At 44.9% G+C, this 14,302-nt stretch overlaps 1 protein-coding gene across 2 annotated transcripts in view; it reads left to right on the top strand.

Moving 5' to 3' along the window:
• Nucleotides 1–3,478: 3,478 nt before the first annotated feature.
• PIK3R6 (phosphoinositide-3-kinase regulatory subunit 6) overlaps nt 3,479–14,302 on the top strand; it is a 92,012-nt gene continuing 81,188 nt past the window's right edge. Inside the window, exon 1 of one of the 2 annotated variants that reach the window (XM_019502047.1) lies at nt 3,479–3,770. The gene's annotated coding sequence lies outside the window, so the exon portion shown is untranslated. Of the gene's footprint in view, nt 3,771–12,474; nt 12,792–14,302 lie in introns of those variants that run through there. The other variant, XM_019502052.1, reaches the window with a different exon arrangement.

Genomic DNA, 14,302 nt, shown 5'->3' with positions numbered 1-14,302 from the left:
AAGGAAGCATATAGCTGAGTATTATCTAGTGTGTCTTGAGCCTCCTGCAAAGCCATTGAGTAAAGAGTTATCCTTGGATAAATTTAGGATGGACTGTGTTTATGGCCACACAGCCATCTCTTTGGTCATAAGGGCAAAATCAGGCACCTTGTCATTAATATCATAGATGGTATTAACCTTACTCAGCATTGACCCTGTGTTAAATCAGAGCTAGAACTGATGTCTGCCAGCAGTCTGTGCTCCTATGTGCATGTCTACCAGCTAAAAGACTAAGGGCTAAAGTCATCTTTCACCTCTTTCACTTAAAAGTGCCCCAGGAGCTGGTCCTGGGGCCAGTTTTGTTCAATATCTTCATCAGTTACCTGGAAGATGGGATGGAGTACATGCTCATCAAATTTACAGATGACACCAAGCTGGGGAGAATAGGGCTGGAGGGTAGGGCTAGGATTCAGAGGCACCATGACAAATTGGAGGATTGGACCAAAAGAAATCTCATGACGTTCAACAAGAAGAAATGCGAAGTCCTACATTTAGAACAGAAAAATCCCATGCACTGGTACAGCAGAAGCATTGCCAGCAGATTGAGGGAAAGGATTATTCCTCTCTATTTGGCACTGGTGGGGCCACATCTGGAGTACTGGGTCCAGTTCTAGACCCCCCACTGCAGAAGGGATGTGAACAAATTGGAGAGAGTCCAGCAGAAGGCAACAAAAATGGTTAGAGGGTTGGGGCCATGGTTAGGCTGAGGGGATTGTGCTTATTTAGTCTGGAGATGAGAAGACTGAGAAGGGATTTAATAGCAGCCTTCAAGTACCTGAAGGTGGTTCCAAAGAGGATGGAGCTAGACTATTCTCAGCGGTGACAGATGACAGAACAAGGAGCAGTGGGCTCAAGTTGCAGCAAGGGAAGTTTAGGTTAGATATTAGGAAAAACTTTCTCAAGAGGAGGGTAATAAAACACTGGAACAGGTTACCTAAAGAGGTTGTGGAATCTCCATCCTTGGAGGTTTTTAAGATCTCGCTAGACAAAGCCTTGGCTGGGATGAGATAGCTGGACATGGTCCTGCTTTGAGCAGGGTGTTGGACTAAATCAGCATTTCTCAATGTGTGGGTATTCACCCAAAAGTTGGTCACAAGAATATATGAAAGGGTTGTGAACAAACTTTCAAAATGGAATATCCTTTAAAGGAGAAAAACATGGGAAACCATGGCTTTCCCCTTAAAGGCTCACAAGAGTTTCAGCCTGCAAGGGAAAAGCCATGGTTTCCTATGTTTCTTCTTTAAAGCTTCTTGGCCCCCTGTTCTCCATGCCACACACCCACTCCCTGCCCCACATGCTGGGGGGCTGAGGCCTGGGGGCAGGGGGCATCATGTCAGGAGTGGCAGGCAATGGGTTGGAATTGGCCATTTATATTTTTAAAAGGGTCCTGGTACAATAAAGTTCGAGAACCACTGGGATAGATGACCTCCTGAGGTCTCTTCCAAACTTAATTTTCTGTGATTCTAAATGGCACATATGCAGTTGTGTAATTGCACTTTTTGGCACTGATGCATAGAATGTGATTCAGCTCTGGGTGAACCAGTGCACAGGGAAACAGGATCATCCAGCTATGTGCATAAAGCTGTGCAAGGCTGAAAAACGAGCCAGGCAAAAACACTTGACTAATTGACGTTTAATGCTGGAGGAGAAGGATCCTCCCATATTGAAGCCAAATATTCTAGTGGCTGGGGCACTTTGCATAGGAAGCAGGAGATTCAGGTTCTAAATCCCCATGCCCAGAGTTGAAACTATACCTCCTGCTTCCCAACAAATTACTCCAACCACCAGGCCATGAACTGGCTGTTATCCAGGTCCTCTTCTTGAATCAGGCCTGCTGGGTGCCAAGAAAGGGAGATATGTGAAGCTAGGAGAGAGAAATTAATTTGTAAGATATATGGCTTAGTGAGATAGATACAGCCCTTGATGGGAAAGCCCACTGGCTTACAGCTGACACCCTTGCTGCTAGTGGGAGAGAAACTTTAGCCAGTGATTTATATAACGAATATTAAATACAAAGTGCAGCTAGAGAGATGACTCTATAATGCCTGCCATCTAGTGGCTACAGCACTTTACCGGGCAGCAAGTAGTGCAGGTTCAAAGCCCTTCTGGGTGATAGTCTCTAGGTCTTCCACTCCTGGAATTATGCTCTAACCCTCTTGGGCAGGGCTTCACAACCTGCAGGCCAGATCCAGCCCATGGAGAAACTGGATCTGGCCGGACATAGGGAATTGGCAGAATGCTCCAGCCACAGCAAGAGTGGAGGTGTCCACAAAAGCCTAGTGCCTCTTTCTCTCAGTCGACTCCCACTGCAGCATCTACTAATCACTGGGGATGTGCCAGGCTGCAGCCCATGGCAGAGGCTGGGTCACAAACAGTGGCCAACAATGACAAAAAGGTGCCAACTCCTGCACTAGGCTTTTGGGGCAACACGTAGGAGGACCCTCCTCCTCCTCAGTACTTCTAGCAGGTACATACACAGGGTGATTCTCTTCCCCAACAGGACAACATAGAGTCTGGAACTGCGTTTAAGTGTCAGAAACTGCAGTTATGCAGCTACTTACAGGCCACCCAGGAATGTGAAGTGAAATAGGTTTTAGCCCTAAATTTCCCTTAGTATTTCCTGGGTTTTTTTCCTACTAATCTCTCAACCCAAATGACCCAAGTTTCTATAACCGATGATTGTTCCTTAACTTACAGCATATGGCCCTGTCCTGTACTAGCAAATAAATGCAACAGCTGCAGAAAGGTTGCAAATGTGCTTACTGACCTTTTTACTGTCTTACATCGTTATATTCCAGAGAGGCCCAGACAACCTGGAAGCTAAACTTCCTGTCCTCTGATTCAGGCCTACACAGCCAGAATGGCCAAATCCCTATTTCATATTTTGGCTGGGGAGTAAATTATACAGGAAGCATTTCCTTATATCTTCACAGTACATGCAGAGCAGATCAGGAAAGAGTCAGTTTTAATGAATACTGAGACCTGAGCAATAGCATCTCACAGGGTGGCTTTTTGCAGTAGTTGGTCTATGAGACTAGGAGACAAGATGTAAAATGGGAGGACTACTGAGCTTCCCGTGAAGATGACTGTTTTTGAAGTGCTTGGACATTTGAAGGGATGACATGGCAAGTATTGTTAATATTATAATAAGAAGGAATACAAAACTAACTGGAGGAGCTGGAGAAGTAACTGTGCTTTGTGCAGATACCTCCTTGTCTCTCTCTTAGCAACATTGTTTATTTGTGTGCACTGTATATTAAGCAAAGCCCCCCTCATACACTATCTCCTAGTAGGGTGGTGCCATCAAACCAGAAGAACGCCTTGGGGGGCTGATCCAATCAAGACATATCCTCCTGAGAAAGAGTTGATGATAGGGTGGCAATGCCAACTCAGTGACTCATACCACCCACTGTTAGTGTTGACTCAGTCCAGGTTTTATACAGTACCAGCCGACCTGAGTGTTTGGTTTCTGAAGATGAGAGTAGAGCAGTGCAAAGCCATTCCTCTTCTACCTCTATGACTTACAAGGCTGCCAAAAGATAGTGAAATATAAATGTAACTGCTGTCCTTGAGGAACCTCTGGCCTGAAATAGGAAGTTGTCTTGAAATAACACAGGCACTTCCCTTTTCACTGAAACTTTTGCAGACTTTGTAACATGCAGCACAGCCTCTGGAAAACTAGCTGCAGGATTATTTGACTGGCACAGCTGATCTCTGGACAATCGAAGCAGGTGAGGAAATGGCTTTTCAAGGACTGTGCCCTGTCACCTTCATTAGTAATAGGATCTTAGGTGCATGTGAGATGGATAGGAGGCAGAGCTGATTTGCAGCTTTTATAAACTAACCAAAGCAGATATATAGCACAACAGTTTGTGAGCTGAAGCTGATTTTGACAAATGCTATCAAAGAACATGCAAAAAACATAGTATAAGGAGAGAGAAATTAGAATACAAAAGATAAAGGAAGGGAGCGAGAGAAAGAGGGGGAAGAGGAGCAGTGCTGGGAGAAATAAGCAGAAAACCTATAGGAACAAAGGAGTCACAAGAGCTAAACCAGGTAATGGGATATGAATCCATAGTCCCTTAACATGATTCAGTCTGTGGGTGATTTCTTGTTCTGCAATTTCACTTTGAAATCGTTTTTTTAAAGTTTGCTGTCTGAGAACAGCCACCCTCAGGTCACCAATGGTCAACCAACCCTTCCTTATACTTGATTTCAGACGGATGCTCTCTGGATGTGAGATGACAGAATTCCCTGGCCCCCTCTCTAAGAGAAGTGGGTGGCGTTCTGCTTCTGTAGCACATTCAGCTGCTGAATGAATGGCACTGGTTGCATTGAAATGCTAGTCTTCTTATATTCCTGTTTCTTTTTCAGCTCTTTGGGGGAGTGTCGGGTGTGTGTGAGGGGGGATGTCCGCAACATTCAATAGATCCATTTTTCTGTCAGGTCTGTGATTGACAGCCTTGATGAAATCCATGGGGCATGTGTATGTGTGTGTGTCCCATCCCTGCTAGGGAAAGGCCCTGGTGTGGAAACCATTCTAATAGGATGCATGGTGTCCTTTTCTAAGTGAATTTCACTTTGGGACTAGGTGGAGGCTAACAGCAAAGGAGAATGAAAGTTGTTGCTTATACTCAGGTCAAGTGCTAGCAAGGGAACCAGTTGGTGTTTTTGTGCTATGGCTGCTTGGAACCTGTTTAAGAGCCAGTGATTCATTGCACAGGCATCCCCTTCCAAGCTGGTAACCATTTGCAGTTCAGTCCAACTCTATCGGGGCTTTAGTGGTGAATTACACTTAAATAATGTTTACCCTGGAGTTTCTGATATTTTATCAATATATCTTATTTATTTACAGTCTTTATTTAAAAAAAAACAAACTCCAAACCTGCAAACTGTATTCCCAACTAACAAATTAAACATGACTACCATAATCTCTTACTGCCTTACACATGTAACATTGTTCTATTTTCTCAAAATGGCTTTCATCATGTACATACACATTCACACACACACACACACACACACACACACACACACACACGCACACAACTTAACTCCCCCCCACCCTTTTGTTTTTGCCAGCTTCTAACTTTCTTGGGATCCAAGGTCTGGGGGAGTTGTTCTTTCACATCATAGTATTACACAAAGACAATTTGATGTCAAAGTGACTCTGAGTCTTTTATATGATAGTTCACAAGGCTTTCTACTACCTTGTGATTGCTTCCTCTGGGGCTTGAGGGTCTCTTCTTTATGTATTTGTTGGTTGTTGGCTTTTGCTCCTTCTAGAAACACTGAAACTGAGTTGGTAGATCTGTTGTTCACATCCGTATTTCAGTCTTGTATTTTTCAGTAGGTGAATGTATTTGAAGGTATGGTGAAATATATGAATGAGGGCTTATCTGTTCAATACATGTAGCTTCCTGTGTACTTTGAAGTACACAGGAAATGATTTGATCTTAGGAGCATCTTATGGTTGTTTTCCTCAGAGGGCTTCAGCTTGTTACTTATAGTAGGTTTTGGCATCTGTGTTTTCTTTCCTTTTTGGTGGCATTTCTTACCAGCCATATGAATGGTGGAATGATAGGCACCAAGGTACATACGGCTCTTGACATCAGGCATTGCACTGGGCTGCTACTTAGACCTTCCACTGGAACAGCGAAAAAATAAAATAAAGGAAATGCATAACACGCAATCCTAGAATAGAAATTCTAGGATTGCGTACTATGCATTTCCTTTATTTTATTTTTTTCCAATTTTCTTTAGTAGCCTTGGCATTTTTAGCTGACAATTCAGCTTTGCCTTTTAGTTGGTTTCTGATGTGATGATGATGTGATGTGGCTGAATCCCTGTTTCCAGATTTCCTGCAAGTGCACCTGGTTTGGAACACCATGTCTGAAACTGCTTCATTGCTTTGTCTGTGTTGGTCACTATGGTGGTGTCTGACAGTGTGTCTAGTTCCTGGAAGTCAGACTAGTAGTCTATGCTAATAAATCACTGTGTGGTTTTTGGTAAAAAGATGCATCTTTGATCAAAAACTGGTTGTAGCCGCTATATATTTTCACTGTCTCCCTTTTTATTGCTTGGCTTGAATTTCCCTGTGTTTCACATTTGTTCACCAAGTCTCACCTGTCCTTTGTCATATTTGGACAGTACACTGTGTGCTGGCTCTCCAGGGACACACTGAGAGTCCACTATACCTCCATTGGGTTCTGGAGAAAGGTTCTGTTGTCAGCCAGGTTGGCAACTGTATGTACATTTAAAGACAGTCCATGAAAAAACAGCTTAAAATCATCTGTCTATACATTCTGTAAAAATAAGAAATCCAAGCTTGTTTCAAGATCCACAGTTTGAATGAAACTGCATTCAAGGCAAGTGTCGATGCTGGACAGAAAGAGCAGAGCAGCACCACCTGGTGTCAAAACAGGAGCACTGTTTGGCACTGTGAACTTTGTCAGGGCATTCTGGCTCACTAGCCTCTATAGTTCTTTCCTGCTGGGAAAACTGCAGGGCTGGAAGGACAGAAGAGGTGGCAGGTACCGGTCTGTGTAGGGAAGGGAGAAATGGGGCCAGTGGGTGTAAGGCTGGGGAGGGACAATATGGTGCAGGGTGCAGGCAGAGGTGTCAGGGTATGGGGTTAGTAGGGGCAGCCTGTGGTAGGGGCAGCCGGGTATAAAGCTATTGCTGGAGTCATAGAAGGTTGCCAACAAGAATTTTTTTTAATGACAAAAAAAGCTTGTGTCCCCCCAAAAATGTTGGTCAGTAAAAAGTTTGCAGATTGTCAGTAAAAAACATTCTTGCGTTGGCAACCCTGGCTCTCAGTGATCTGGGTTTTGTGATTCAATTTCCTTCATGTATGATGCTATCTTGATAGCTCAGCTTGTTTCAGTGGTCCAAATATTTTTGTAAAAACATGTAGAGTTTCACTTTGTGTCTTTGGCTAACCTCATAGAATGATATACAGCAGGCAGGCTAGTTTTTGTCTGGTAGGTTTGTTCTTACAGTCTGAATTTAAATTGACATGTCACAGGGTTGGCTGACACTTTCAACATCTTTCTGTGGTTTCCATGTTTCTGTTCAGTTGAGGATCTTATATTCTTGTACATATGCTATATCTTCATGTTGTTTGGCTGGTTTGGATAAGAAGTAACATAGATGCATGTCATGCCATTGCTTACTGCGTGCCTTTAAGCTGTACCATTACAGTTTCAGTAGCATGCAATGAAGATGTTTGGATGTTATTTATCTGGTGGCTTAAAAATGCTTTCTAGCAGTCTGTGATCAATTTCTATTCAAATTCTTTCTCATCCTTGGACATGTTGAACTGTTCACCTGTGAACACTACTGAAAGACATTCCTTTTCAATGTTGTCATCTCTTCATGCTGTTGGTAATAATGTAGCTACTAAGTATCCCTTTCTTCAAGCTCCATCTCACCAGCAGCACTCTGGTTGCCGTTTCCTCTACTTTTTTATGTCCAGATGGGAAGGTAGGTTACCAGCTCCTTGGCAATCATTGAATCATAAAGGTGGAAGGGACCTCAAGTGCAGGAATGCTATTCCCAAATCATCCCTATCCGCTGCTTATCCAGCTTCCTCTTGAAATTTTCCAATGAAGGAGATTCCACAACTTCCCTGGGCAGTCTATTTCACTGCCTCTTTGTTCTAACAATAAGGAAGTTTTTCTTGATATATAGCCTACATCTACTTTGCTGCTAGTTAAAGCCATTGTTCACATCCTACCTCCTTCCTTATGGCAGACTTCCAGATACTTGCAGACTGCTTAATTACCTTTACTCCAAGCTAAACATGTCTAGTTCTCTCAACATTTCTTCATCCGGCTTTCCTTCTAACCCCTTAATCATTTTGGCTGCCTGCCTCTGGTCCCTCTCTAACTTCCCCACATACTTTTCTAAAACGTGGAGCTAAAATTGTGTACAACACTCTAGGGCTAGGGGCAGACATTACACATAAACCAGTTTAAGTGATCAGAAACTGGTTTAAACCTGTAACAGAACAGATATTCAATACACATAAACCAGTTTGAAAATGGCTGAAACTGGTTTGAGATAAACCTGGCTGAATGTAGTATCAGACTTAACTGATTTGGCTCAAACTGTTTTTTTACAATGTCTGTCCCAGACCGCTTCGTGGTTTAAGATAAACTGGACACCCCCAGCATCCTTGCATGCTCTCTTGGCTGGGCGGAGCTCTCTATTCCACAGCAAGGATGGCCCCTCTCCTCTGCTCCCTAGCTGCAGCTCCCCTTACACCCCGTCACCACTCCCTGCTAAGCAGGAATTCCCCCCTCCCCTCTGCCTTGCTGAGCTGTGTCTGTGTATTAGCTAGCAGACCACGTGCTGGCTCCCATACATGCTGAATCAACAGGCAGAATCAACAGATAGCTGCTAATGTCCCTCTGTTGATTTCTTAATGGGGTGATAAACACTGAGTTGGGGGGTGATAAACACTGTCATCAATTCCCTGCTGGGCTAATCACAGTGTCCTACCCCACACACCCCTCAGCTCAGTGCTCTGGAAGGGAAGGGAGGGCTGCTCTAGCAACCCCCAGCTTCTAGCCTGAGCCAGGGCAGGCATGTGCCTGCATATCTGGGATGTCTGTGCAGTTACAAACCAGTTCAGCCTAGCCAGGTTAGACTAACCTGCAAAGATTGAATCAGTTCAGGCTCAGGCTTTTTAAGTGCTTTAAGTGTTTGTCCCTAGCCTGGATGACGCTTAACAAGTGTCAAGTTAAGAGGTATTAATATCTCCTGTGTCTTACACTTAATACTTCTGCTGATGCAGCTTAAATGATTGATGGCTGTACTAACCATGTCTGTACTTCATTTTTGGTGAGTTAGTCACCCAAGGGGCTTGCAGACTTTTGAGAGACTTGGAAGAAATTTTGTCAGATAGCTTTGCAAATCCTACTAGTGTCTTAACTGACTTAGTATCATAGGTATAGTATCTGCTGAACTGCTTTGACCTTTTTCAAGATCAAACCATAATCCCTGGGGAACAAGCAAGGGTGCCATGTTTGGCATTTCCCTCTTCTTCCCCAGCATCCTCTAATAGGCATGTGGAAGTGTTCTGCTGTGGCTTCTGCCCTGCTGTCTCCTGTTCCTACACCAGAATGTCATCAGCTATATTACAGACCCCTGCAGATCCTGTTAATACATCTTTCTGGGAATATTGATATCTTTCCATGGCAGTTTTGAACCCAAATGGAATTCTCGGTCATCTGTATCTACTGGCTGGTGTCCACCATTTGGAAAGGCAGCTGCTTTCCTTTTTCACTGTTTTATGCCAGTATCTGGCCTAAGGGTCAACTCCTGAGAATATTTTTGCTTTTTTCCAAACCCTGTTGTTGTAGGCATTTCAAATGAGTTCATCCTAGTGGTTTAAATCCTAGAGCCTGAGCAAAAGCAAAGCGTGCTTGGCTTCTCAGTGGCTATCATGTTTCTTTTCCATGTTTGGGAGCTCTGCTACTTTGACACTGTGGCTTCTTACCATTTGTTTTATTGCTCTTACAATTTCTTCTTTTATTACATAACTGTTTTGCCAGGCACTGGATGGCAATAACAAGGACTGGGTTCAATTTAGAGTTTTTACACATTATTTTCTATCTTGGCTTGTGAACCCACCTAGAAACCTGAGGAAGTAAATGCTACCTGGGTATTCCACTGTGAACAAACTTCCCCACTCACAAGCAATATTCAGTAGGGTTGTGCGAAGCTTCAGGTAGTGATTCAATTTAGAAGAGATTCGTCTCAATTCGGTGGCTGAATCTCCAAATCTGAATTGAATCAGCAAACCAATTAAAAGGTCCAAATCGATTCAAAGTTCTCCAAATCTTCAGAAAAGATTTGAAGAGCTTTGATGATTCGGGCAGTCCCTGTCCGCTGCAGCAGGGAGCTGTAGCCAGACTTGGAGCTGATAAGTAGGGGGTGGGGAGAGGAGCTGTAGAAGGGGGAGGGGACCATGGGAAGACCCCAGCTAGGCCCCATCCCCTGCCTGCTCCCCTGCCCACCTCAGCTCCCGGTGCTTTTAAAAAAACCCCGACTCACCAGGTGCCGCCGGGCGGGAGTGGGGAACGATCCCTGCTGCCCCCCACTGCCCCACGCTGTGTGGGTGGTTCTGCATGAGCCTCCTGACCCCACCTCACTCCCTAGTCCCCACCAGTGCCTGCAGCAGCCTCAGGGCTTCAGAGTACAGCAGGGGGCAGTGGGTTTTGCCCCCCCACTGGGCAGAAACGGTGAGTCCGGGGTTTTTCTCATTTTTTTTTTCCTAAAAGGGCCAGAGCTGGGGTGGGTGGAGCAGCCGTGGAGGGGGCTGGGACAGCAAGCAGGGGTTGTGGTGTTTGTGCAGAGCCCCCTACGCAGCATGGGGCAGTGGGGATCACCCCCCGCCCAGCAGCACCCGTTGAGTCGGGGCTTTTATTTTTCAAAGTGCTGGAGCCGGACTGTGCCCGGCAGCCATTGCCAGGCTGGGAAAGCGGGCGGGGGATGGGCCCAGCTGATTCGGATATTTGGAGATTCAGTGGCAGCTGAATCTCTGAATCAGATTCAGCTGAATCAGTTTGGGACAGTGATTCAAATCACAGAATTGAATCATCATCCCCCGAATTGGCTGAATCTGAATCCAAAGTGCATACTAGCTGCTTTGCACAGGCCTAATATTCAGCTATAATATGGCTTATTAAACGGGAGAGAAAAATAGGACAAACGATCTTAGGAAAACCTTAGTAGTCAGTAGCCTGCATCAACCAACCCAACAGTTTATCGCAGTCAACACATTCAGAGTTTTCTCTGCTCCATGCAGAGGAAATGTAGAGGCTAGTAGGGCCGGTGTAGCTTAAAACCTTTCCCTCTGGCTTCCCAGCACTGGGGGGCACCACTCCACTGTGGCTGCTGCTCAGCACCAAAAGGGAGTGTAGCTCTGCCACTTCTCCCAGGTGTTTCGGCTGTTCGCACGAGCAATTTTGACAAGAGTTTTTGGAGTTTATTTTATATTTTCCCTCTGGATTGTTTTTCTGAAGCTGATTCTGGGAATGGAAGTAGAGAAGCTAAATTTAAAGAGCCGATGCTTCCTGAAAATTATTTTCTTCCCCTAAAAATAATTAGAAGCGACGTGCCTGAGGAATTCTCCAAAGACTCATTAGTATCCAGGAACCGGCCACTGCTTCCCACTCCAGCTTTAGCTTAAGGCTTTGGTGTTTGTTAGATTTCAAGACACAGATGAACATAGAATATAGGAGCTACAAATGCTATAAACTATTGCTGCAAATCCAGTCTTTGGGATCTTCCATGCATTGGCATTAGCTGTGTTCAGGTCCCTCTCATGTTTACTTTCTGCAGATGAGTCTCGTGGCAGAGGTGATCTTCACCATAACAGTGAATGGCCCTTGTCCACGTTATGTGCATCACCATAATAGTATGCATGAGGTAGTTACAGCAGAGAGTTGCTGGAAAGCAGTCTGACAGTGCATTGTACTTCCCTGGGAGAGGTGCCCGAATGAACTGTCTGAAATCACAAGTTCAATTGGGTTTTGAGGTGAAAACCTAAATCAGCCCAACCTGGCTCCACACTGGACCCTAAATTCTCTCTCAAGTCTCCTGAATCTTCAGGATCCAATTTAACCTGGGAAGAGAATTGCATCTGTATCACAAAACCCATATCCAGGAGAATTTTGTAGTTGTAACTTCAGACTCGAGTAGGTAAACTCATAAGGCGGCCCTCACCGTAGTGCTTTGCCAGTGACTTCTTGCACCCTTCCCTTCCCAAACTATCATTTGATCTCTTTGTAGGAAGGGAGGAGGCTTCTACACCACCTGCTTTCATGTTGCAGCTGATTTAATTTGTCACAGACACTTACACACTGCAGCTATCTCTGTCCATAGTTTTGGTCTTTGAGACCGTTAACAGCAGGCACAGTTAGAGCAGCCCTTTGGCTGATCTAATTTATTCCATAAATCACAAGGTTGTATGTTGATGCTTTTGGATTGGAGAATGTAAAACAAGCTATATGACACTTCTGTTCGCATTTCGCAACCTGTGCTGCATATAGTTTAGCTAGACCCCAGGATTTTATCCTAAATCAGGAGCAACTCCATTGAAGAAAATGAATGTAAAAATAGTACAAAAAGAATCTGGGGCTGTGAGTGCCGTGGCCATAAAATGCTGCCCTCGGTGTGAATGAGTGAGGACTGCTGATGTAGTGTTGTATCCCCTGCATGCACAAATGTAAGTGAAGGCACAAGATACAAGGCTGGGGAAAACAGTTTGCAACTGGCAGAGTCCCAGGTATACAGGACATATTCACAAGGGGCTGAGTCGCGTGGTGCGTCTGAGATTTAAGAGCAGGAAAGACTTAAAGGAACTGGTTGCTGCTCTGGCAGCAAATAAACAGTGTTGAATTTGCATTTGATACTTTCTTTTCCTGCAGCTCTCACTGGAGCTAAAAGGAAGCTCTGGCTGGGCAACCGCTCCACAGTGAGAGCTTGTAAGAGTAGATTAAGCTCTTGACGTGCTACTTTCATAACCGGTCTTGCTCTGAAATGGCTGTGGGAGAGCTGGGGGAAAGCAGTGTGATGTGAGGGGGCGGTGAATTCTGCTCTGCTTGGAGGGACATCTGGCGTAGTGTGGGGAGACGGAACAAGCACACATGCTTATTCATGTCGCTCGTAGGGCTGTGGGCTCACGGTGTCACCATGCAGGACGGCTCAGGACCGGAGCAGCCAGACGATCTCCTGTGACGGTATTTGCACAATCATTGCTCGCGCTGGTAGCAAGCCAGGGTCTTGATTTCTGAAATGTGCTTCGGGCTTTTGGATTGCAGCAGTGATTGAAAAGGGGGTGGGAGTGGCAATCGGGATTCTTCGCAGTCTGTTCCCAACTCCAGAGTGGGTTTTCTCTTGCAAGTATGCATACTCAAGAAAGATGGCAACAGAAAAAACCCAAATGCATTCAGTGTAACTAAACATGCTAAGGCACAAGGCTTGAGAGCCCTGTTTGGGAACTAGACTATATATAACTCGCGAAGAACACAGGTGTGAATTTCACAGGCAGTGCGTAGCCCAGCTTTTTGGCTTCTACACTTTGGCCTGCAGCAGAATGTTGCTTTTATAATAGATTATTTTTCTGTCTTTTCTGGGGTTTTTAATCATTGTTTTCTGGGGTTCCTAGTCATCACCTGCTCCATTGCATTCTCCAAACTGTGTACTTGTTTGACTCGTAACTTAACACTGCTGTGGAAAGCTACCCTTGCCGTGAAGGTTTGCTTCATAAATCAGAGAGGTCTTCCGTGATGGAAGACGCTCGTTTGAAGTCGTGAGTTAGAGGGTAGGATGGAGAGTCCAGGCCTTTTGCCAGAATAGTTCATTACACTTGTGGGAGTGGTTTTACTACATGTAGAAAGTGCATCTTTGCTGGTACAACTGCGTCCGTGCCAGGAGCGCTTTGCTCCAAAAAGATATTGCTATTCCCATATCGTAGACAGAGCTGTAACCTTCTTCTTTCTATCTGATAATCATCTTCGCAGACTTTTTTTGGCTATATACTCTGCTCCATGAGCTGCCCTACGATCTCTCTGGAGAGTGTCTGAGGTTATCACTTCTTTATCTGAAGGAAATACATCCAAAACCCTGAATAAGAATTTCAAAAAAAGGTCCATAGTCAAACTCTGAATCTCAATCTGTTTTTCATTTCTTGGTCCCGTTTACTGTTTACTGGTCTTATTTCACTTTCCTGGTTCCGCCATTCATCTTAAAACAAACCTCACACTGGGATCGTTCTTTTTGTTAATTTCTTCTTGGTAATAAGTGCAGGCTTAATCCTGCGGTGTTGAGTGCCTCCTGCAAGATGCATAAATTCAGCAACTCCCAGAGTATCAAGGCAACCTAAGACCATTCACAGTTTCATAGTTTCTAGGGTCGGAAGGGACCTGAGCAGATCATCAAGTCCAACCCTCTGCCGTGGCAGGAAAGAGTATTGGGGTCAAATGACCCCGACTAGGTGTCTATCTAGCCTCTTTTGAAGACCCCCAGGGTAGGAGCGAGCACCACTTCCCTTGGAAGTTGGTTCTATTCCTTCTGTGACAAATCAATGGACATGGTTGGCTAGGAGAGACAGAACCCTTGGTACCCAAGAAGGCTGTTAGAGGGCTGATTGCCAGGTCCTGGTATTAAGTGATGTGAATGGCTCCAAGGGAAATAACCTGTCACATGCGGGGGGGGGGGGGACCCCCCGGGGACTTTTTAAGGCCCTTTT

Source organism: Gavialis gangeticus, unplaced genomic scaffold (genome assembly GCF_001723915.1).
Source record: "Gavialis gangeticus isolate Ggan-Ray unplaced genomic scaffold, GavGan_comp1, whole genome shotgun sequence".
In the NCBI taxonomy this organism is placed as follows: domain Eukaryota; kingdom Metazoa; phylum Chordata; order Crocodylia; family Gavialidae; genus Gavialis; species Gavialis gangeticus.
Note: the sequence above shows the minus strand (reverse complement) of the source record. Positions and strands in the feature narration are given on the sequence as shown.